This window comes from Stomoxys calcitrans, chromosome 4, assembly GCF_963082655.1.
Source record: "Stomoxys calcitrans chromosome 4, idStoCalc2.1, whole genome shotgun sequence".
In the NCBI taxonomy this organism is placed as follows: domain Eukaryota; kingdom Metazoa; phylum Arthropoda; class Insecta; order Diptera; family Muscidae; genus Stomoxys; species Stomoxys calcitrans.
Window position 1 is genome coordinate 80,349,245 of NC_081555.1, and position 24,501 is coordinate 80,373,745.

General features: G+C 35.4%; 1 protein-coding gene across 12 annotated transcripts in view; it reads right to left on the reverse strand.

Annotated features, from left to right (window-relative positions):
- The window catches only part of LOC106090515 (formin-J), a 327,305-nt gene that overhangs the window by 50,116 nt on the left and 252,688 nt on the right, over positions 1 to 24,501 (reverse strand). For 3 of the 12 annotated variants that reach the window (XM_059366830.1, XM_059366828.1, XM_059366820.1), the window contains one exon: positions 2,500 to 2,902. The exons of 7 other annotated variants lie outside the window; for them this stretch is intronic. The gene's annotated coding sequence lies outside the window, so the exon portion shown is untranslated. Of the gene's footprint in view, positions 1 to 2,499; positions 2,903 to 23,205; positions 23,268 to 24,501 lie in introns of all 12 variants that reach the window. 2 more of the 12 variants (XM_059366821.1, XM_059366824.1) reach the window with 2 other exon arrangements.

Sequence of the window (24,501 nt, forward strand, 5' to 3'; positions counted from 1 at the left end):
TTTTTTGGTTCAATAGGGGACCAAAAACGGTCTGGTACTAAAACCAATAACAGATTGGTATTAAAACCAATACCTGTTCCGTAATAAGGCTAGTACCAAACGGTACTAATCTTTTTATGTTTCCTCCACACCATCCGCTATTGTTTTTGTACCATACGATGTTGCTTTACTATCAATACCGTATGGTACTGAAATGAGCACGTTTGGTATCAACTTTTATCTGGGTGTAAGAAGGAGGTCAGTATAGCTCTCAGTATCATAGCGGGACATATAGGACAGCGAGCTCACGTATGTAAAATCGGACATGAACCAATGTAGGGACATGGTATGGAAAATAATTAAAGATTTTGTAAGTAGCACGGAATTCCTAACTTAGATTTTTTTTTTGAGGTTACTTTTTTAGTATTTGGAGCGCACAACAAACCGATTACTGGCGTAGGTCTTACTGTCTTTTCAACATATCATAACCTAACCATATCAGCAGACAGTTTTTGTCATTATAAGCAGTATTATTTCTCTTGGTGCTGGAAATTTCGTTAGTAATTCATTTTAAATGAAAATGGTACCTATTTGATTTTTTGGAAAGTGTCTTTGAAACTACATATATAATTATTGTAAAATTTCTTTTGATCTTCAACTAAAGACAAATTAAACCAGTAAGGAAAGGCAAAAGCCGGGCGGTGCCGACTTTGTAATACCCTACACCTACCCTATAAACAAAAAAGATGGGCTACGTTTAATTCTGAAATAAATTTTGATGGACCTCGGCGGATGTATCCAGATAGATTATTAAAATTCCTGTATCAAATTTCGAGCAAAGCAAATATGTTCAAAATGTAATAACTACGGTTGACAAATGACAATAAATTACCCAAAATCTGACGAACATATACATGGGAGCAATATCTTAATCTGAACCTATTTCGACCAAACTTTATGGATACTGTGGAATTCGTCGAGGAAAGCGTTGTACAAAATTTTGGGAAGATTGGTCGATAAATGCGCTTGCCCACTAGTTGTGAAAATCGAGCGGTATATATATGTATATATAAAACCTATATCTAAATCTGAACCGATTTCTATGAAATTCGCCAGTAATATCGAGAGTCATAAGAAAATCCTTCCTTCCAAATTTCGAGAGAATCGGTTAAAAAATGACCATTTTATTGCTATATTACTGCAAATCGGACGAACATATATATGAGACTATTTTCAAATCTAAAACGACTTCTATGAAATTCACCATTAATATCGAGAGTCATAAAAAAATCCTTCCTCTCAAATTGCAAGAGAATCGGTTAACAAATGACCGTTTTATTGATGTATTACTGCAAATCGGACGAACATATATATGGGAGCTATATCCAAATCAGAACCGATTTCTATGATATTCACCATTAATATCGAAAGTCATAAAAAAATCCTTCCTCTCAAATTGCAAGAGAATCGGTTAACAAATGACCGTTTTATTGATGTATTACTGCAAATCAGACGAACATATATATGGGAGTTATATCCAAATCTGAACCGATTTCTATGAAATTCACCACTAACATTGAGAGTCATAAGAAAATCCTTCCTGCCAAATTGCGAGAGAATCGGTTGACATATGACCATTTTATTGATGTATTACTGCAAATCAGACGAACATATATTCGGAAGCTATATCCAAATCTGAACCGATTTTTTTCCAATTTCAATAGGCTTCGTCTCTAGACCGAAAAACATGCCCATACCAAATTTGAAGACGTTCGAATGAAAATTGCGACCTGTAGTTTGTACACAAATTAACATGGACAGACGGACGGACAGACAGACAGATGGAAGGACATAGCTAAATCGAATCAGAATGTGATTCTGAGTCGATCGGTATACTTATCAAGGGGTCTATCTCTTTTCCTTTTTTGTTTTACAAACAAATGCACAAAGTTGTAATACCCTGTACCACAGTAGTGGTGTAGGGTATAAAAATCAGTTAATTTGGCATTTAATAGAAAATTTCGTCAAAATTGCTTTTAGAAATTACTTTTACATCTCTCCTTTGGAAAAACATACGTAAATCAATTGAAAATGATTCCTAATTACAAATAAATTCATTTACCCATACAGAGGCTGTCTCCCTATGTTGTCAACAACATTTTTGTGGTACAACAATGTACCGCAGCTAACATGGTCACGAAGTGAATGTTGTTGGGTATAATTGTTGAATAGTTAAAATGTTAAAAATTTGAAAATTGTATTTTCTTCAACGCTCATGTTTGCGGTAATGGATCTTGACACAAACATACGCCTGGAATGCACTGTATTACAACATTTCTGCAATTGTGTTTGGTTTCCTCTAAAATAACTACAGGAAAATGATAAAAATAGAAAACTAAACGTTTACAAACGAAACTTAACAGCAAACTCAAGTGCAAATAAAACATGGCCAAAGCAGCTAGCTGAAGGGTGAAAGAGCGAGCGAGCTGGTAAGCAAGAAATGGAAAGAAAACAACTTACTTTAGTATTGTTTCCTCTTAATTTCTTTTAATATGCCGTTATTCCATTACCAATCATTACAATTATTAGCGGCGGTTGTTTTCATCTCGACAACAGACAACGACAACAACAACAGCTCTCATCACATCACAGCGGCAACATCATAATCATCATCTATGCCATCACCATTTTTACGAATCATGGACAACGATGATGATATTTACAGCAGCAAGTCAGCAGCGAGGTAACAGCAATAGGTAGCACTGGGTAATACCAATGGTAATGGCTGTGTGGCAGGCATGGGTAGCTAGCAATCAGACTCCGAAATTCGAGTGAGTGAGCTTACAACAGTAAAATCTATGAAACCACGAGAATGACGATGAAATCTCTATCTGAGGCTTGTCCACAATCGAATAGATGATGTCTATAATGTCGGGAAGAGACGAGAGAGAGAGAGAGACAAGGAACAAAGACACAAATGTTATTTTGGATATTTTGAAATGGCTGAGGTTTCATGGCATGGAATGGTATGCGGCAAAGCGAATGGCTTCGAGAATTGAAATCGAACAAATGAATGGTGCTTAAGTCTGAATGAATAGGCAAAAAAAAAAATGAACACAAGAATATTTATACGAGGGTATGATACGAAATGTTGACTTAACATACAAAATGGTCATTCGAGCAGCTCACTGAAGAAATATTTAAAGCATTTTATATGGCGAGCATGTTAAATATGTTTCCTAAAGTTTAACTATAGAATAAAAGCTAAAATAAAAACCAGGGTATCTGACACGAAGTGTTACCAAGTTCACACTGATTATCTGTCAAACTAGAAATGACAGCTATGTGTTTTTTGTTTTATTGACAGCTCACTGTATTGTTTACAAGTCATCAACAGCATTTGCTTCTGAAAATAATTTATTGGTGATGGAGTTCAAGCATAATAATGTGATTGTGTTATAAAGTGCGATTTTAAAGAGATATTGCAAAGATAAAAAAACACATAAAATTCAGAAAAATCGATAGTACGGTCCATATAATTAAATGTTTGAAGAATATTCCATGCAAATGTTGAACGTGAATGCGCCTCAAATGGTCCATCCGCTAATCCCAATTTTGGCACACTTTTTCCAACATTTCGGCCGATATCTCAAGAATAAATGCTTCAGTGTTTCTTAGAATGCGTCAATTGAAGCGGGCTTATCTGTATAGACATAAGCTTTAATATAGCTTCACAAAAAATAGTGTAAAGGCGTTAAATCGCACGACCTAAATGAACAGTCCCGAGCGTGAAATAAAAAATTAACCGAAGTCGCCTCTAAATAAGTCTATTGTTACGCATGCTGGGTGGCATGTGTCGCCGTCTGTTGAAACCATATGTCATGCAATTCAAGCTCTTGCATTTTGGGCAAAAAAAAAAATTGGATGTCATTTCACGATAAGGCTCAACATTCACAGTTACGTTGCGATTCGCATCAGCTTTGAAGAAGTACGGTCCAATGATACCACCAGCCCATTAACCGCACCAAACTGTGGCTTTTTCTGGATGCATTGGTAGCCTCTGGCATTACAGTGTAGTTTCCAGCCAGCCAACAGGCCTTTTCAGAACTCCAAAATGACAAAAGGTTTAAGGACCTGGAGGGAATCCACCCAGTAACCAGTTGGCAACATCATCTAGCTTGCTTTTTCAGTAGCCAATTTTGTCTTTGTAGTTCCATTTTACACAAAATTCCAAGAAATGTAGTTATTTTTGTATTTGGCTCTGAAATACTAATTACCAAACTAATAACAGGAGGCCAGCGTGCCGCAGAGGTGAGCATGTTCGCCAATGATGCCGAGCGCCTGCGTTCAAATCCCCGCGCGAACATCAGAAAAATTTTTATCTGTGATATCCCCTTACAAATGCTGGCTACAATTGCATGTATCCTGCCACATTTAAACTTCTCTAGCTTAAGGTATCGCTATGCGGCACGCCATTCGGACTCGGTGTAAAATAGGAGGCCCCTTATCATTGAGCTTAAATATTATACGGACTGTACTCATTGATATAAGAGAAGTATCCCCTGTTCCTTAATGGAGTGTTCATGGGAAATTTAGTAGTAGTAAGTAGTAACAGGTACTGCTGATAGGGGTCGGTTTAAAAAATATGATAGTGCTTTTTGTCTCCCGATCGGCAAATTTTATTTTGTTATTTTTTTTTATACTAATTTAAGAAAACTCGGCGAAATTTTTTATGTATTTCTCATTTTTTAAATTTAATTTAATTGAAAACCGTATTGCTGTGGAGTAATGCTTATTACTTTATTCTATGATTAACAAAGTGATGTCGGTAGGCTACCAAACATAAGATTATAAGCTTAAATCTCCTCGTCGACCATTGACATAACTTACAAAAATTGCTAAAGTAGAGAGAGTGAGAAAAAAAAACCGAGACCAGGCAGAAAAATAAAAAAATATTTTTTTCAAACATTGATAAATGTTTAAAGAAATCAATTAAGGAACTAGTTTGTTGGAGCTAGCAGAATTACTAGTTCCAAGGTCAACTGGTTACTCCAAAGACAAACTTAAATTCATCAGTTGTTAACACTGAAAGTAAACAACAGTGGAACTAGTCCTGATTACTTTGGAGATAGTGAATAAAAAGTGTCTGCTAGTGGAGTTTTGGGCTACTACATGCTAGTCTAAGTAGGAGTCAACATGCTTCGGTCTGAAACCAGTACCGCAGTTGTTGGGTGGTTGAAGTCTATTCTACGCCTTATACCGGTCATAAGACTATATTTGTTCATAAACTGAGTAAGTTTAAATGTGGGCTATATCGAATTATGTCTTGATATAGCTCCATATTAACAGCATTTCTAACCTGATTTCTTTAGGGCACAGATGGAACTTGAAACAAGCAAAAAATTTGGCCGGGCTGAACTTTGGATACCCACCACCTCGGGTATATATGTAAACCACCTTTCGTCAAAATCCGGTGAAAAATGCATACCTTATGTCCCATAGCAGTTATATCGAAATATGTTCCGATTTGGACAAATACTTTTAAGTAGAACTCATTGTTCAATTGTGTATTACAAATTATTGGACTTTTAAATAGCTATATCTAAAAATAAACCGATCTGAACCATATACGTCACGGATGTCGAAAAGCCTAACATTAGTCACTGTTTCAAATTTCAGTGAAATCGGATTATAAATGCGCCTTTTATAGGGCCGAGATTTTAAATCGAGAGATCGGTCTATATATCAGCTATATCCAAATCTAGACCGATCTGGACCAAATTGAAGCAGAATGTCGAAAGGCCTAACACAATTCACTGTCCCAAATTTCAGCGAAATCCAATAATAAATGCGCCTTTTATGGGCCCAAGACATTAAATCGAGAGTTCGGTCTATATAACAGCTATATCCAAATCTGGACCAAATTGAAGAAGGATTTCGAAAGGCCTAACACAACTCACTGTCCCAAATTTCAGTGAAATCGGAAAATAAATGCGCCTTTTCTGGGCCCAAGACATTAAATCTAGAGATCAGTCTATATAACAGCCATATCCAAATCTGAACCGATCTGGGCCAATTTGCAGAAAGATGTCAAAGGGCCTTACACAACTCACTGTTTCAAATTTCGGCGAAAGCCTTTTATTGGCCTTAAATCGGCGGATCGGTCTATATGGCAGCTATATCCAAATCTGGACCGATTGAGGCCAAATTGCAGAGAGATGTCGAAGATGTCCCAAATTTCGGCGAAATCGAAAAATAAATGCGCCTTTTATGGGCCCAAAACCTTAAATTGAGAGATCGGTCTATATGGCAGCTATATGGACCGATCTGGGCCAAATTGCAGAAAAATGTCGATGGGCTGAACACAACTCACTGTTCCAAATTTCGGCGAAATCGGAAAATAAATGCGCCTTTTATGGGCCCAAAATCTTAAATCGAGAGATCGGTCTATATGGCAGCTATATCCAAATCTGGACCGATCTGGCCAAAAATTGAAGAGTGGCCCAACAAGACTCACCGTCCCAAATTTCACCAAAATCGGATACAAAATGTGGCTTTTATTGGCCTAGGACATTTAATCGGCGGATCGGTCTATATGGGGCTGTATTAAGTTATAGTTCGATATAGACTATTTTCGTACATAAGCTGGCTATGGACAACCAAGAATCTATGAAAAGTTTCAGCTCAATAGGAGTATCTCTAGTTTTAAAGACTGTAGGGTGATTTCAACAGATAGACGGAGGACGGACGGACGAACGTGGCTCGATCGTTTTAGATTTTTACGATGATCAAGAATATATACTGATAGGGTAGAAAATGGATATTTCGGTGTGTTGCAAACAGAATGACAAAATGAAAATACCCCCATCCTATGGTACTGGGTATAAAAACAAAACAAGAAAAACCCTTTAAAGAGCTTCAACAATTGTGGTGTGCTAAATGTATTGGGGGCATGGTACAAGGGTCGCGATTTCGGCCTTACCTGAGGCCTCATCAGAAAAAATGTCACTAAGTTTTCAAAAAAAAAAACAAAAAAATTGTTTAAATTATCTGAAAAGACAATATTTTAAATTCAATGTTTAATAAAATTTTCTCCTAAGACACAATTCCCAGGAAAAACTCTCATTACCAAATAACCAGAATGGTAAACTCATCCAAAAACTAATAACTACTTTTTTTAGGCATCGTTTCTGATTACTTTTACATGGCGATGTCCTAGGAGGAAAGTCCTTCCTCACAAGCATACCAATAGTTCAAAAATAAGTACTTATGCCCAAGCATACAAGTTGTCTAAAAATAATGACATGTTATCTTATTTAAACGTTGCTAAGAAATAACTACATAGATTCAAACGTCTTCGCTCCTTTCCCCACCACGACGTTCTCAATGCTCAGTTTCTTTAAAGACAAATTTTTTATGAATAATTCAAATTATAAATGAAATTAAAACTTTACCTTCATCGCAGCCGAGAGTTGAACCAAGAACCTTCCGTTTTCAAAGCAAACGCTCTACGAATTCATCCACATTACTATTGTTTGAATAATACACAATTTTCACCTTCAACATTAGCTAACAATACAAAAGCAAACTTTAATTCTATTTCATCAAAGATGGCCATGCTCTTGTGTTTATGTTTGACTGTAGTAGTTTTGTGGCACAGAGCATACAGCAGAAGATTTACAATACAAAGGTCTCGAGTTCGAATTTCGGACCAGCAAAATAATTTGCCAATTTTTTATTTCTTTAAAAATCCGCCCACAGCGGATTTGTGGGGAGGTAGAAAAAATTAAAAACATTTTTTTATAATAATAACGACACTGTAGTTCCCTCCTAGTGCTACTCAGTGGTGTCCAATATTATTGAACTTAATGTTATAACGGACAGCACTCATTGGTAGGATATCATTTTGCCCGCAGTTTCTTAATGGCATTTTTATCAATACCAAAGTTATAATAATGATTTTTTTCTATTATTACAAATAAGTGCTTTTTCTTGAACTTAATGATATTTGTACTACCGGCAACACAGATGGCATTGCTGTTGATAACTCGTTATATTTTAGCAGCTAATAAATCTAAGGATAATGAGTAATCCATTATTTTACATGCCAGAAATAATGACATGTACTCACCATGTTTAAGCTGGATTACCATAAAATTTCTCTAAAGACAAAATTTTGTTAAAAGACAAAATTTGTAAAATTTGTATTTTAAAATATTTTTAAATTTTCTCCAAAGGCAAAATAATTAAAATTTTTCTCAATTCAAAAAAGTTCAGTCCAACAAATGTTCTCTAAAAATTTTTTTTATACACATTGTTGATGGATATTTCACCAAAGACAAAGTTTTGAAACTTTTTTTTTGAAGACATCCTCTGAAAGTTTTTATTATCACACAATATGAACCATACCAATGGGAATATCTAATATTTATTAAAAACCAGAAGTGTCAGTTTTAAAGAAGCGGTTTACTAATTTGGCCCAAAAAAAACTCGAAACCCTGGTTTACAAAAACTGAGTTGATCATCCTAGTTTTTACTTATTGTTGTAAGAAGAACAAGCTCCTCCGTTTTCTGTTTATATTTGTTTATGCTTGTTTATCAACTTTTTTTTTAACCTGCAACTTTAAACTCCTTCCTCGTATTCCCACAGTTTGTACAAAATAATAAATCTATGGGAAACATTTACGATGCCACAATTATTCGGTTGACTTTTTTCATCTGTTAGCCACATTAATTCGGTGGTGGTAAGTTTTGCCGGTTGCTGTCGTCGGTCTTTGCTTCAAATGTGGTCTAAATAACCAAAGCGAAGATGTGAAAAAAAATCACCATCATTATCATTGTCGTGAAGAATTCGAACAAACGAATATTCTAATTATCACCATGACATGAAAGTGTTAATTGTTGTAAGTTCAGAGAATCTGTGGAAATAATGGTTTTTCTTCTTTTTTTTTTGCTCAGTTCATTGAAGCGTTCGTTTTGGTTCTGTGTCTGTCATTGGGAAATCAAGCGGGAAAAGACTGCCACCTCTATTTAATGTGGCGTGTCTTTGTGGGATAAAATTTTGTTATAGTGTTTAGCATTATTCTCCTACTTTGTGTTTTCTTTTAAAAGAACAAGTGCTTCTTGATACCTTCTTAGGCGGGGATTTATTAGAAGAAAAGAGTTTTGGTATATTCTGCTCTGTTACTTTTAATGACCTAATTCTCACTCTTTAACGATTGAAAATAAAAAAAATAATTGTCTTTAAATTGCTTAAATAGTTGGGAATGTTTTGTATTTCTTGATGAATGGAAGTAGCTGGGTGGCTACACAAGATAGCAGTAATTAATGTCTTGTGGTAATGTTGATGACTATGACATTTTTTTTAGTTTTTCGCTTCTAAATGATCAAATCGCGTTTTCAAGCGATGTGTGTAAATAAAGTGTTTCGCATGCGCTGTACTTTTGTCGCTGATGTGGAAGTCAAAAATTTAATTTAATTTCCGGTAAAAGTAAGTGACTTGAAAGAAAAAGTCATAATAATGATGGTGCCACCCAAAATGCCTACGTTTGCTCCCAGTAATTGTATGTGCCACAAGTGGCGTCTTTTGAACATTGAAGAAGTTATTAAGAGCGTATCTAGAATAATGGGGATTTTCCTTTATGTTTTTGAGTGGATTTTGTCCAAACGATGTAATTGCTAAGAAAAATTAAATAATTACGAAAATGATGTCTGAAGCCCTTCCAGTGCGTAAGTTAGTATGACAGTCTTAAATGCACTAGTTGAAATCCTGTGATCAAAGTGATTCGCCTTTTATGAAGAGGCAGAACTATTGAAAAAGAAGGTGCTCTCTCATTAAGCTCAAACATGAATTAGACAACACTCATTAAAATCCGCTGTTCCTTAATGGGATTTTAGTAGGAACATTTGCATCTGCATCAAATGTCTGCGCAAGACCATTCATTTCTGCATTCAAGACACACTAATAATCATAAAGCATTTCAAGAACTGAAATCTTCGTTTAAAAATACAACATTGTATGAGACAATTGAGAACTGAGTAAAACTGATAACAAGACACCAAGTAACGAGATGAGCGAATGCAAAAAATGAGCACTTCAGCAAAAAGATAGATTGATTCGGATTTCAGTGAGTGCATGTTGTACAATGAATGTATTCGGGTACATTTTGCTTCAGATAAAGTACTATTTTTCTCGTCGTCTGCTTTCGTAGTACGGAATTTGTACCAAAGCAAAATGGCAGAACCATGGTAAACACCCATACGCTTAGTTTTTGTGTGATCAGTTCATGTTTTGAAAATGACAGCGACATGCGTTCATATACAGCGAGTAATTTCTCATAACTCACTGCAGCGGCTATGAATTCGAGATAAAGATACTGCCAAGTACTGAATAGTGATTGTTTTTCGAAATTATCTACTCAACAGCAACTTGTTCATTTTACTCTATCTTCAGTGTCTTCTACTTCAGTAGTCTTGAAATACAACATCATGTGAGTTCAGTGTTCACGAGTTCACCAAAAACAGACGCCAATGAATGGTTTTGTGCAGGGCTTCGATCTGCATCCGAACGCTAAATTATTTTTGGCCACAATTGGCAACTGAATAGAATAATTTTATCATTTTGTCATACTTTATGTCTATAAAAAGCCTTTTAAACCGCTAACTAAACATCATAATTGAACTCTCCATAAACATACAAAATCTCCTGATTCGGCCCAGATTTGTCATATCACTTTTCAATCAATGGTAAAATGCCAAATCTATTGTCTGTCTGCCATAAATACGAAATTATAATCAATAAAGGTTAAATCAATATGTATGTAGCGATAGCGATAGTACACCTACATACACATTGTTTGCAATTTATGTAACAGTCTTTCTGCGATTGCGATGTGAACATTGTTGCTGTTTTGGGCTATCCAATGACATCAATGTTTAATTATAAATGGAAGACAATATGTGTTGATAATGAATACTAAAAAGGGTGTGCTTGCTTGAATGGTTTTTCATCAGGAGACTAAATCAACATAATTTTTTTTTAATTATACCTATGCCACCCAGCTCGCAGGGTAGTTTGGAAGGGATGGGCTATATCATTACCAGCCACATTTAAAAGAAATTCCACTTATGTTTCTTTTATAATTATCTTTAGTTTTCTTTGATTTTGATTCCGAATGGCTATTTGAAATATAACAAGTAAGAAGACATTAGGTTCGGCCGTGCCGAACTTAGGATACCCACCACCTCGAATATTTATACATATTAGCCACCTTTCGTCATAATACGATGAAAACTAAATTTATTCTGACCTCCATATCAGCTATATCCAAAACTGGACCGATTTGGGCCGTATTGAACAGAGATGTCGAGGAGCCTAACACAACTCGCTATAGCAAATTTCAACGAAATGGGACAATAAATGCGAGTTTTATAGGCATAATACCTTAAATCGAGAGATCGGACTATATGGCAGCTATATGCAAATCTGGGCCGGTCGAGGTCAAACAAATCAAGGATGTCGAGGGTCCATTCACTGACCCAAATTTCAGCGAAATTAAACAATAAATGCGCCTCTTATGGGCTATAGCTTTAAATTGAGAAATCGGTATATAAAGCAGCTGTATCCAAATCTGCACCGATCTGAGACAAATTAAACAATAAGGTCGAGGGGGCTTACGTAACTCATTGTCCCAAATTTCTGCGAAATCGAATAATAATTGCGGCTTTTATGGGCTCAAGACCTCAATCAACAGATTGGTCTATATGACAGCTATATCTAAATAAAGTCCGATCTCAACCATATTTAGGTCTGATGTTGGGACGCTTAAAACAACTCGTTGATTCAAATTTCAGCGAAATCGGGTAAAACATAAGCATTTATCGGCTTCATATCCTTAATCGGCAAATTGGTCTATATGGCAGATATATCAAAATATAGTCCGATCTGAACCATGTTTGCGTCGAATGTCAGGAAGTTTAAAGCAACTGGCTGATTCAAATTTCAGCGAAATCAGGTAATAAATAAGGTTTTTATGAGCTTCGGACCCTAAATCGGCAGATCGGTCAATATGGCAGCTCTATCCAAATAGGTTGCCTTTTATATTGCGGGATTGGACAACCCTTGAGCTGCAATCTACCAACTGACAGCTCTATAGTGAAGCTTGATATTTTTGTGGTTATACGTACTCAGAACGTTTTGACATACGAGCGCTATTTGTGTTGTTTACAGTAACTTAAACGATTCATCTCGCCCAAAAAATGGAATTAAATCGTAAACATTTTCGTGCGATTGTTTTTTTACTACTTTCGACGTGGATTAAATCAAAACAGTGCATCAATGAATTTAATTAAATTTTTGGCGATGATCAGGACCATTTTTTATCGATGGTACGGTGAATTTAACCGAGGTCATAGTTCACTCCAAGACGAATTTCGTGAAGGTCGTCCGAAATCAGTTGTTGTTCCAAAAACCATTGATGCTGTGCGCCATGTGACCTGTCGTTAGATTAAGACAACCTTAGGCATTAGTGGGACCAGCATACATTCAATATTGCATGAATATTTGACCGTCGAAAAAATTTGTTCGCGTTGAATCCCACACAATTTGTCAATCGCTCAAAATAGGGCTCGTGTCGATTGGTCGAAAGAAATGCTCCAATATCCAATAAATATTGTAATATCGCGGTGCTTCGAAACACGTCTATGACATCGTGACAGGAGATGAATCATGGATTTATGCGTATGAGCCCGAAAGTAAACAGCAGTGGACTGTATAGGTGTTTCAAGATGAGCTAAATCCAACAAAAGTTGCTCGCCTGTTTTTTCGGAAAAGCTGGACATGTCACAATCGTACCATTAGAATAACACAGAACAGTCAATTCTGGTACACAACCATTTGTTTGTCAGTTGTCTTCCAAGAAATCAGGAAAACCAACCACCGAAGTCGGATCACGCTTCACCATGACAATGCGAGCTCTCACACATCGGCTCAAACAACTGCATTTTTGAGCACTTAAAACATCATCATCCGCCGTATAGTCCTGACTTGGCCCCGAATTTATTATTTTTACTCCCGCACGCAAAAAATAAAATGAGAGGTCAACGTTTTTTGACAACTGAAGAAGCGGTTGATGCATTCAGAATGCAGGTTTTGGAGATACCTTAATCAGGGTGGCAAAAGTGCTTCGACAAATGGTTCAAACGCATGCAAAAGTGCATAGATCTTAATAATGAATATTTTGAAAAACAATAAAGCGATTTTCGATAATTAATATTTGTTTTAGTTATCTAACCACGAAATATAAAAGGCTACCCATATGGTCCGATTTGGCCCGTTCAAGAACTTAACCTGCATGGAGCAAAATGACGTATTTATGCCAAATTTCCACTCAATATCTCAATTTTTGAAGACTGTGGAGTGATTATAACATACGGACGGACGGACAGACACACGGAAATCGTTAAATCGCCTTAGAATTATACGACGATCCGAAATATATATGTGCCAAATTTCATCTCAATATCTCAGTTTTTGAAGACTGTGGAGTGATTATAACATACGGACGGTGGGAAAGACCAAAGTAATTGCGGATTTTTTAAAAGAAAGTAAATGCATTTTTAATAAAAATTAGAATGAACTTTAATCAAATATACTTTTTTTACACTTTTTTTCTAAAGCAAGCTAAAAGTAACAGCTGATAACTGACAGAAGAAAGAATGCAATTACAGAGTCACAAGCTGTGAAAAAATTTGTCAACGCCGACTATATGAAAAATCCGCAATTACTTTTTGGGCAACCCAATATATACTTTGTTGGATCGGAAATGAATATTTCGATGTGTTGCAAACGAAATAACTAAATAAATATACCCCCTATCCTATGGTGGTGAGCATAAAAAAATTTATTGATTTTAATTTCGTCTGAAACATTGAAAAAAAAATCATTATCGTTTTTAAGTGAAAATTTGATTGATCATAAGAGTCATATGGAAAATTTCAATGCTGTATGGTTGAAGTACCTCTCTCCGAAAATGAAATAAACATTTATATTATTAAATTTTATTACGTTTTATGATTACATAGCAATTTATGGTTGAAGTACCTCTCTCCGAAAATGAAATAAATATTTAGATTATTAAATTTTATTACGTTTTATGATTATATAGCAATTTTTGGTATTAATCATTCCTAGCACACTCCCTTTACATTTATAACATTTGCTTTTAAACGCAACTGTTTTTACAAAGAATCTTATCGCACAGCTAAAAATTGTCATATGTGCTAAAATAAATATTTATTAATTTGCGATATACTGCCCAGCCCAGATAAGTTTGTAATGACACTTATTGTTATCTATTAATTTACACTTATTGTTATCTATGGTATTCGATTCATAAAACACTATGCTTTACTGTGATCAACAGTTTTTTCAATATTTTCTGAAAGCACATGGTAGATAGGCTCATTATTATAAATCTAAACTGGAATTTAAATATTAGTTGTAGAATAAAAACATATACTGCACACTGAAAGTAAATACATATTTAAAATGGTGAAAAAATATGAAATATGTAAGGGAAGGCAAAAGTCAGTCGATGCTTCCCTATTTTGGGCGATATCATTATTAACTCATTTCCATTATATTTATAGATGGATTTTATTTTTTCTACGAGTTGCTAATTCTACAGCAATGTACCTTTGTTTGTCATGTATGTTATGTTCCATTGTGTAATTGAACGTTTAGCTTACCAGCAAACAACGAGTGTTTAGAACGAACTGCAAACATAATTAAGTAATTTTAGTCTTCAAGCGAGTTGAAGCTTTTTTAATACATCTTTTATTATGCAAAGAATTTTGTTCAAACATTTGTTTCATTAAATAATTTAACACGAAAGGAACCACAAAATTTGACATTCACTTTCACTAACATACAATGGGCTATGCAGAGCTCGAAGAAATCCTCGACATAATTGTAGACTACTGTAGAACCTGCTAAAAGCGGAGTAAGGAAGAGAAGCTTGCAAAGCTGCCTCCCGGCTAACCAGTCAGAGGAGCTAGACAGGGCAACCAAGCGCACCTGCCTCCCATAAAGGGATTGAAAACATCGCAGCTTAACCAAATATCGTGAATATGGTGCATGAGAAAAAATGGTACCAGACGCTGCAAAAGCTTGACAATTCTGCCAATGAAAGGGACATAAGAAAGGACCGAACCTCCTAAGAGACAAGGCAACCTATCAGAAGGAGCTAAAGAAGACGCGGAAACCAAAAACAAGTAAAAGGGCATTAAGTTCGGCCGGGTCGAACTTTGGATACCCACCTCCTCGGGTATATATGTAAACCCCCTTTCGTCACAATCCGGTGAAAATTGGATAACTTAACTAATATATATGTCACTATTCAATTTTGTAGAACAAAATATTGGCAGATTTATCCAATTATAAAACGATCTGAACCATATGAAGGTCGGATATCGTGAGGCTCAGAAAAAATCACTCTTTAAAATTTCAACGAAATCGGGTAATAAATAAAGCTTTTATGGGCTTTAATCCCCTTATCGGCAGATCGGTCTATATGGCAGCTATATCTAAATATAGTCCGATCAGAACCATATTTAGGTCGGATGTTGAGAGGTCTTAACCTACTCACTGTGTCAAATTTCTTCAGACCACTTATCGGCAGATCGGTCTATATGGCAGCTTTATCTTAATATAGTCCGTTCTGAACCATAATAATAAATAAATCTTTGATGGCCTTGAGACCCTTTATTGGGAGATCGGTCTATATGGTAGCTATATCTAAACATTGTCCGATTTGAACCATATATGGGTCAATTGTCGGGAAGCCTTAAACTACTACTCACTATTTCACATTTCAGCAAAATATTGGGTTGCCAAAAAAGTAATTGCGGATTTTTCAAAAGAAAGTAAATGCATTTTTAATAAGACTTAGTATGAACTTTAATCAAATATATAATTGCCATTTTGTTCGATAACCTTTTGCCATCTTTCTGGCAAATTTAGTATTCCACGCTCATAGAACTTCTGGCCTTTATCTGCAAAAAAACTGAACCAAGTGCGATTTTATAGCCTCATCATTGCCGAAAGTTTTACCATTTAAGGAGTTCTGCAAAAATCGAAATAAATGGTAGTCTGATGGTGCAAGGTCAGGGCTATATGGTGGATGCATCAAAAGTTCCCAGCCAAGCTCACTCAGTTGCTCGTTAGTAAGTCTATTCATGATGAAATGTCAAAGCATACTGAGCATCTTTCTCTTTGACACCATGTCTGAAATCCCACGTGATCTGTCAAATACTAATGCATGAAAATCCTAACCTCAAAAAAATCACCCTTTATTAAAACAGCAAAAATGTTTGCTAAAACAATAGTTTCTGTTTTTCATACCCACCACCGAAAGATGGGGGTATGTTCATTTTGTCATTCCGTTAGCAACACATCAAAATATCCATTTCCGACACTATAAAGTATATATATTATTGATCAGCGTAAAAATCTAAGACCATCTAGCTACGTCCGTCCGTCCGTCTGTTGAATCACGCTGCAGTCTTTAAAAACAGAGATATTGAGCTAAAATTTTGTACAGATTATTTTTTTTTGTCCATAAACAAGTCAAGTTCGAAGATGGGCTATATCGGACTATATCTTGATATAGGCCCCATATAGACCGATCCGCCGATTTTGGGTCTTAGGCCCATAAAAACCACATTTATTATCCAATTTTGCTGAACTTTGGGACAGTGAGTTGTGTTAGGCCCTTCGACATCCTTCTTCAATTTCGCCCAGATCGGTCCAGATTTGAATATAGCTGTCATATAGACCGATCTCTCGATTTAAAGTTTTGGGCCCATAAAAGGGATATTTATTGTCCGATGTCGCCGAAATTTGGGACAGTGAGTTAAGTTATGCCCCTCAACATATATTTCTGCCAATTGGCCTAGATCGAGCAAGATTTGCATATAGCTACCATACAGACCGATCTCTCGATTTAGGGTTTTGGGCCCATAAAAGGCGCATTTATTGTCCGATGTCGCCGAAATTTATGACAGTGAGTTGTGTTAGGCTCTTCGACATTTTTCGGAAACTTGGCCAAAATCGGTCCAGATTTGGATATAGCTGGCCCCATAAAAGGGGCATTTAATACCCGATTTCACTGAAATTTGACACAGTGATTTATGTTAGGCTTTTCCACATCCGTGTTGTATATTGTTCAGATCCGTTTATTTTCGGATATAGTTAGTAGCTATATCCGAAAATAATATTTTGTTAAAAATAATTGAACAATAACCTCTATTTTTTAGTATTTGGTCCAAATCGGAACATATTTCGGTATAGCTGTTATGGGGCATAAGGTATGCATTTTTCACCGAATTTTGACGAAGGTGGTTTACATATTTACCCGAAGTGGTGGGTAACCAAATTTCGGCCTACTACTGCTACAATAGCAGCAAGTTAACTACTTATATTCAGCAGACAGTGTTTGCTATCCTCAGCAAACTTTTTTCTATGAGCGTAATCTACCGTTGAGAGCAAAAACATCAGTCAGTAAAATTTCGGCGACATTTTCCTATTAGGCAAATGCAAATTTACCCATGAACATTTCATTAAGGAACAGGGACAAATTAGGTCACATTATTTTAGGGTTACCAAACAAATAACTTCTTTCATTCCTTCTTACATACTCGAAATTTACAATAGCAAATTAAAGTCGATCTTATTTTTTACCAGACTAATGACTATACAATTTAGTCGGTTTTTAGGATTGTTACAACATAAATAAACAAGTAAGGAAGGGATAAAGTCGAGTGAAGCCGAACTTTTGATACCCCACACCACATTGGATATGCAGGCTAGTCGTTGAATTTAAAATTTGCTTAAATTTGTACATATTGTAGAAGACATAGAGAAAATCGTTGTATAAATATTTGAGAAGGTGGATTGACAAATGGGTTAGTAAGACGTTAAAAGTGAAATCAGGAGATGCATATAAATGGGCGCCATGTCTAAAACTGAACAAATTTCTATAAAATTCGTCAGTCATTAGAATATATTATTGAATATAGAGTTATAAGAGAAACCTTAGTGGCAAATTTTGTGAAGAACGGTTAACAAATTAAAAAATCTTTTAGTATTATTCAAAATCGGACGAAAATGTATATAGAAGCTATATCTAAATCTGAACTGATTTGTATTGAATTCAAACGCAATACGGAATCCTTTGTTCCAATTTTTGTGTGAATAGGTTAACAAATGACCAAATTATTGCAATACTAGTCCAAATCTGACAAACATATATATGGGAGCTATATCTAAATCTGAAACGACTTCTATGAAACTCACCAATAATGTCGAGACTTATAAGAGAATACCTCGTGCAAAATTTCGTATAGATCAGTTTACAAATGACGATATAATTGCAATTTTAGTCCAAATCAGATGAACATATTGGGTTGCCTAAAAAGTAATTGCGGATTTTTTAAAAGAAAGTAAATGCATTTTTAATAAAACTTAGAATAAACTTTAATCGAATATATAATTGCCATTTTGTTCGATAACCTTTTGCCATCTTCCTGGCAAATTTAGTATTCCACGCTCATAGAACTTCTGGCCTTTATCTGCAAAAAACTGAACCAAGTGCGATTTTATAGCCTCATCATTGCCGAAAGTTTTACCATTTAAGGAGTTCTGCAAAAATCGAAATAAATGGTAGTCTGATGGTGCAAGGTCAGGGCTATATGGTTGATGCATCAAAAGTTCCCAGCCAAGCTCACTCAGTTTTTGGCGAGTGACCAAATATGTGTGCGGTCTAGCGTTGTCCTGGTGGAATATGGCACCTTTACGATTGACGATTGACCAATTCTGGTCGCTTCTCCTTGATGGCTGTATTCAATTTGTCCAATTGTTGACAGTAAACATCCGAATTAATCGTTTGGTTCCTTGGAAGCAGCTCAAAATATACCACACACTTCAAATTCCACCAAACAGACAGCATAACCTTCTTTTGGTGGATATCAGCCTTTGAAGTGGTTTGAGCTGGTTCACCATGCTTGGACCATGATCGTGTTCGACTAACGTTGTTGTAAACAATCCATTTTTCAACTCCAGTTATGATTCGTTTTAAAAACGGATCGAATTCATTGCGTTTAAGGTGCATATCACAAGCGTTGATTCGGTTTGTTAAATGAATTTCTTTCAATACATGTGGTACCCATATTAAAATTGACGCCAAACAAACAAATGTAAACAAAATTTCGCGCACTTTTTTTCCTAAAGCAAGCTAAAAGTAACAGCTGATAACTGACAGAAAAAATAATGCAATCACAAGCCGTTGAAAAAATTTGTCAACGCCGACTATATTACTACTATATTACCGACAATTACTTTTTGGGCAACCCAATAATAAAGTTTTTATGGGCATTAAACGCTTTATCAGAAAATCAGTCTATATAGCAGCTATACAGGAATATGGTCCGATTTGGCCCGTTCAAGAAATAAACCAGCGTGCATCAAAAAGACGTATCTGTGCTAAATTTCAGCTCAATATCTCAATTTTTGAAGGCTCTAGAGTGATCACAACAAACGGACGGACAGACGGACAGACACACGGACATCGTTAAATCGTCTTAGAATTTTGCGACGATCCGAAATATATATACACTGTGTAGGGTCGGAAATGGATATTTCGATGTGTTGCAAACGGAATGACTAACTGAATGTACCCCTTATCCTACGATGGTGGGTAAAAAAAGGGGTGAAGCGGCCGTTATTAAACCTCTAGAAAGGCGTATAGGTTTCAAAAACTAGCGACGTATATCGAAATTCAACTAACTCGTACGTCAAAACACCAATTTTGTTGACTGAGTTGATTTACATGCATATGTATATTTATATATGTATATTTTATAAGATTTTGTTTTGAAAATATTTTTCATTGCTCTAGAGGTGTATATAGAGGTAAGCCTCGGCTTTAACTTACAATTTGCAACCGCATTACATCCCGTTATCTAAATGTTGTCTAGTAGTGCCCTTTTTATACTTTTTATAATTTGGGACAGCGAGTTGTGTTAGGCCCTTCGACATCTTTCTTCAATTTAACCCAGATCGGTCCAGATTTGGATATAGCTGCCATACAGTGAGTTGTGTAATGCCCTTCGACATCCTTCTTCAATTTGGACCAGATCGGTCCAGGTTTGAACATAGCTGTCATATAGACCGATCTTTCGATTTGAGGTTTAAGGTCCATAAAAGGCGTACTTATTTTTCGATTTTGCCGAAATTTGGGACAATGACTTGTGTTAGACCCTTCAACGTTGTTCTTCAATTGAGGTTTAAGGTCCATAAAAGGCGCACTTATTTTTCGATTTTGCCGAAATTTGGGACAATGACTTGTGTTAGACCCTTCAACGTTGTTCTTCAATTTGGCTCAGATCGCTCCCGATTTGGATATATCTGCCATATAGACTGATCTCTCGATATAAAGTTTCGGGCCCATAAGAGTCGTATTGTGCGGATTGTGCCATTCTCAGAGAAGGCGTTAATCTCCTTCTTACCCTGCAAGACTGTTCGTGACTTTACCCTCCTTGTTGTTATTGCCCTTATGGCCATTTTAAGGTCTTGAGGTACTATGCCATGTAGAAACTTCTCCCCAAAGATGTGCCCCATTACCGCACGTCGCTCAGGTTCGCTCATTAAAAGGAGGTTAAGCTTGAATCGAACAGCACTCATTGATATGTGAGAAGTTTGCTCTTTTCCTTAATGTTCATAGGTAAATGTGCAATATAGTAGTGATTGTAAAGCATTGTAAAGCACAATGAAAAATAATTGCCGAAGGATCTTTAAAAAATGTGACGTATTCTTCAAGGCGATGCATTATTGGGTTGTAATCGGTATAAACAGTTTTTCAAGAACCTCGACAGAAACTTCCCCTCTGTGAAATGACGTCAAACTGCACTTGAACAATTTCAGTTCAGAAAGTTGCCGATAACAGCATCGCTACAAACCTACTTTTCCCCAAACCCGTGTATGTTCGACAAATTTTCAATACTGAAATTTTTTTCACAGCCCATGTAAAAATATGTCTACACGCCTTGTATACAGAATTTGCTTTGTATGCTCGATAAATTTTCAACACTGAAATTTTTTTCAGGTAAAAATATGTCTACAACGCCTTGTAAACAGAATGTGCTTTGTAAATAAGAACTCATTTTAGAAGGATTATATTAATAAAAATTCTTCTTTGTAATGTCACGTCATAAATCTATCATTCGAATTTTTCAAGTTCTAAGATTTTTATCGAGAGATGATTAAATGAATGTTATTTGTATAGCATTTATAAAAACAAATTTAGAATAGTTTTGAATATCTAATGTTAATAAATAGACATAAAAATTAAAAGGATTAAAAGTGCATGTGACGATTTAATCACGAAATTAGTATTTACATTTAGTAAATCTTGGTTTTGCCTAGTTCAGTTAAAAAAATCTTTCCTAGTATATTTTTCACTAAATTTTGAGCTAAAGCTTGTTCTTATTTTAAGTTGTACAAAGCTATTCATATAATTAATCACGAAATTAGTATTTACGTTTAGTAAATCTTGGTTTTGCTTAGTTCAGTTAAAACATCTTTCCTAGTATATTTTTCACTAAATTTTGAGCTAAAGCTTGTTCTTAGTTTAAGTTGTACAAAGCTATTCAAATTTAGGAAATATTATGAACTAATTTTTTACAATGTACAAAAAAGTTGAAGAAAATCGATTTTACGAATCGTTGAACTAAAACCAAAGAAACTTTTATCATGAGTTAAAAATAGTGTTATCTACTAGAGGAATATTTTACTTGCTGAATAGAATTTTGATTTAGTAAAATTAATTAGCAAATTCAAGTTTATGAACTATTTGCCACTAACTAAAGATGTGTAAACTTTATTTAACACTTGCAACTTTTCTTTATTTTATGCAAAATTTAATCAAATTATCATAAAATTGATTTACTTAATTGAAATAAGTTTTTTAATTATTTTTATGATCCACCTTTTCCTGATTGTTGGATGTAATTGCTTATTATTGCAAAGGGCATGGCAGCAATTCACCCAAAAATGAGTCGACTTGTCGTCCAGTCTAAACAAAATATACATATAAATTCCTCAACGTGTACTATCAAAAACGGCAAGTATATTTAATCGCCCTAAAAACCCAAAGCTTGGGGGATACATTTTGGGACACCTTTTAACAATATATGAGGATTGGCTAAGGGACGATACGCATTTTCAAAGGCCATTTGGTCATTCGGCATTATTATTAATAAAGGCGTTGATAATAAATCATCGTCATAATCTTTCATCATTTGTCTGTGGCGTTAATGAAGCAAAAATAGTGGAGGTAGTAACAACGGTCTTAAGCCTGTGGCAAACGTTTGTTGATTTTCCTTTTTTTTATTTGGGATTTTACCATAACATGAAAAAAACGAAGATTTTAATCAGAGTTTCAGTATTCAATGGTACATCTGCCATTTAGGAGTACAAAAGAATCTAAACTAAATCCCTCTTATCACATATGATCAGATCTCGTTTGTTATGGCTTAATTCCTCCGACATATTAAAATGCCTCATTAGTATTATGACTTATGAATGTTGGGAGGGATGTATGTATGGTTGTTGACTTTGTGGATGTAGTCTCCCTACAGTTTCGAAAAGTTAGTGAGCAGAAAAAAAGCTATAAATGTTCACAGAGGTTAATAAGTGATGTGGCCAATGCTTGGAAAAATATTTTTGATGAATTGCTTTCGAGTATGTGGTTGAGAAATGGGGCAAGCACATTAGTTTGTTGAACAGCCTCTGCGGTAACATATTTATGAGGTTTTTCATGGGTTTTTTTCGGTAGTAAAGCAAAAGTGAAATCTCTTCAACTACTCTCAGCGACATTTGACTTATGCAATTTGTCATGTACTAATCACCGAAAACCCTTGGGTTTAGATCCTATACATGTGAAGCAGAAGAATATAGTGTGGTGATAAAGGTGAATGGGAAAGTTTTAGGTGAAATGTTAGCAATATTGTTTTATTGATGTATTTCTGCAACCATTTCTTATTAACTGTTGTAATTGAATTTGTCTTGATAAAACGGAAACATTTTTAATATTAATAAAGAATCTTTGCTCTTATATATAAAGCGTTAGTTTTCTTTCGTGCCATTGTCTTTTTTCTTAAAAAAATTACCTTTTTAAAAGTGCGACAGCATTTCTGAGATCATACGATTTTTTTAGATTTTTCATGCTCACCTGTAACGAAAAAAAATTTTAATATTAAAAATATTTTTTTAAACATTTTAGCATCTTAAAAGTAAAAACAAAAATATGTGGGGTCATGGTTGTTAGAGGGTGCAAGTGTAATTTGTATACAATAATTAAAGGGTTATATAAGCAAAATCGTGGCATCGGTGTATATGGGGCGCTATAACTTTTTATTGGCGTAATTAGGCGGGACTTGGTGTTGGGCTTTAGTCGAATCAAAGAATTACTTTATATAGGTGATCTGAACCAATAAGACTTATTTACTATCCCTAACAACGCACTTCAAAAAGAAGTATCTTCTCAGCAAAAAGTCACATTACCGGGTAAATCAGTGGGTAGCCCGAAACAAAAATGTTTAACCAATTACTATCAGGTATATCAATATTACTTTAACATGGGCATGTCATTGAAGGAAAGTGCTGCAGGGTAAACATACCACCAGATGATAAATAATCAATTCTTCCCACAAATACTGAAGTGCTTAAACTAATGACATTCAGGTCACTGTTTAATCGCAAAACATGCTGACAGACTGAGGGTTGTCAGCAACGACTTTTGCTGTGAGGATATCGAAGAAGAAGAGACTATAGAACACCTGCGCGTGTGTCCAGTACTGGCAGTCAGAAGGAGTTCCACTTTAGGTTCTAATTCCTTTGAGAACCTGTCTGATTTAGCGGATGTGAACATTCGCAAGTTGTTGGGCTTTTTAAAGCGAACTGGATGGTTCAACGGTAGGAATTAGAAGGCATCTTCCTTCTTTTGTTTCTGTGATATCACAATGGACGAAAATGTTTAAGTGAGTCGGATGGCAGACTGCCACTTAAACCTAACCTAATGACATACCCCTAAATATACCGAAGTATGGAAAATAGCATAATCTATTTATCGAAATAGGGAAGAGCTTGTTCTGATCCTTTTTTCCAATCTATTAAAAATCCATACTAAGAATTGATTTAACTGGTTTTTATACAGTTTTCCACACCACTACCACTTCTTCCTGTTTTGAAATACGATTTTCTTCCTGATTTCGCACACCCTCATAATTTGAACTCAGGGTAACGAGTCTAAAGTCCGTTTTGGTTGTCAGACGTTGGCTCCCGGAAATCCCCTCAAACCGGAAAACGAACACAGTGTCCGAAAACAAGCATGTCCTATTGATTACGAATACCGTAAATTTAGACCAAAAATTTGACGCGCTAAGAGTCAAAGAGGGTCCTGAGAA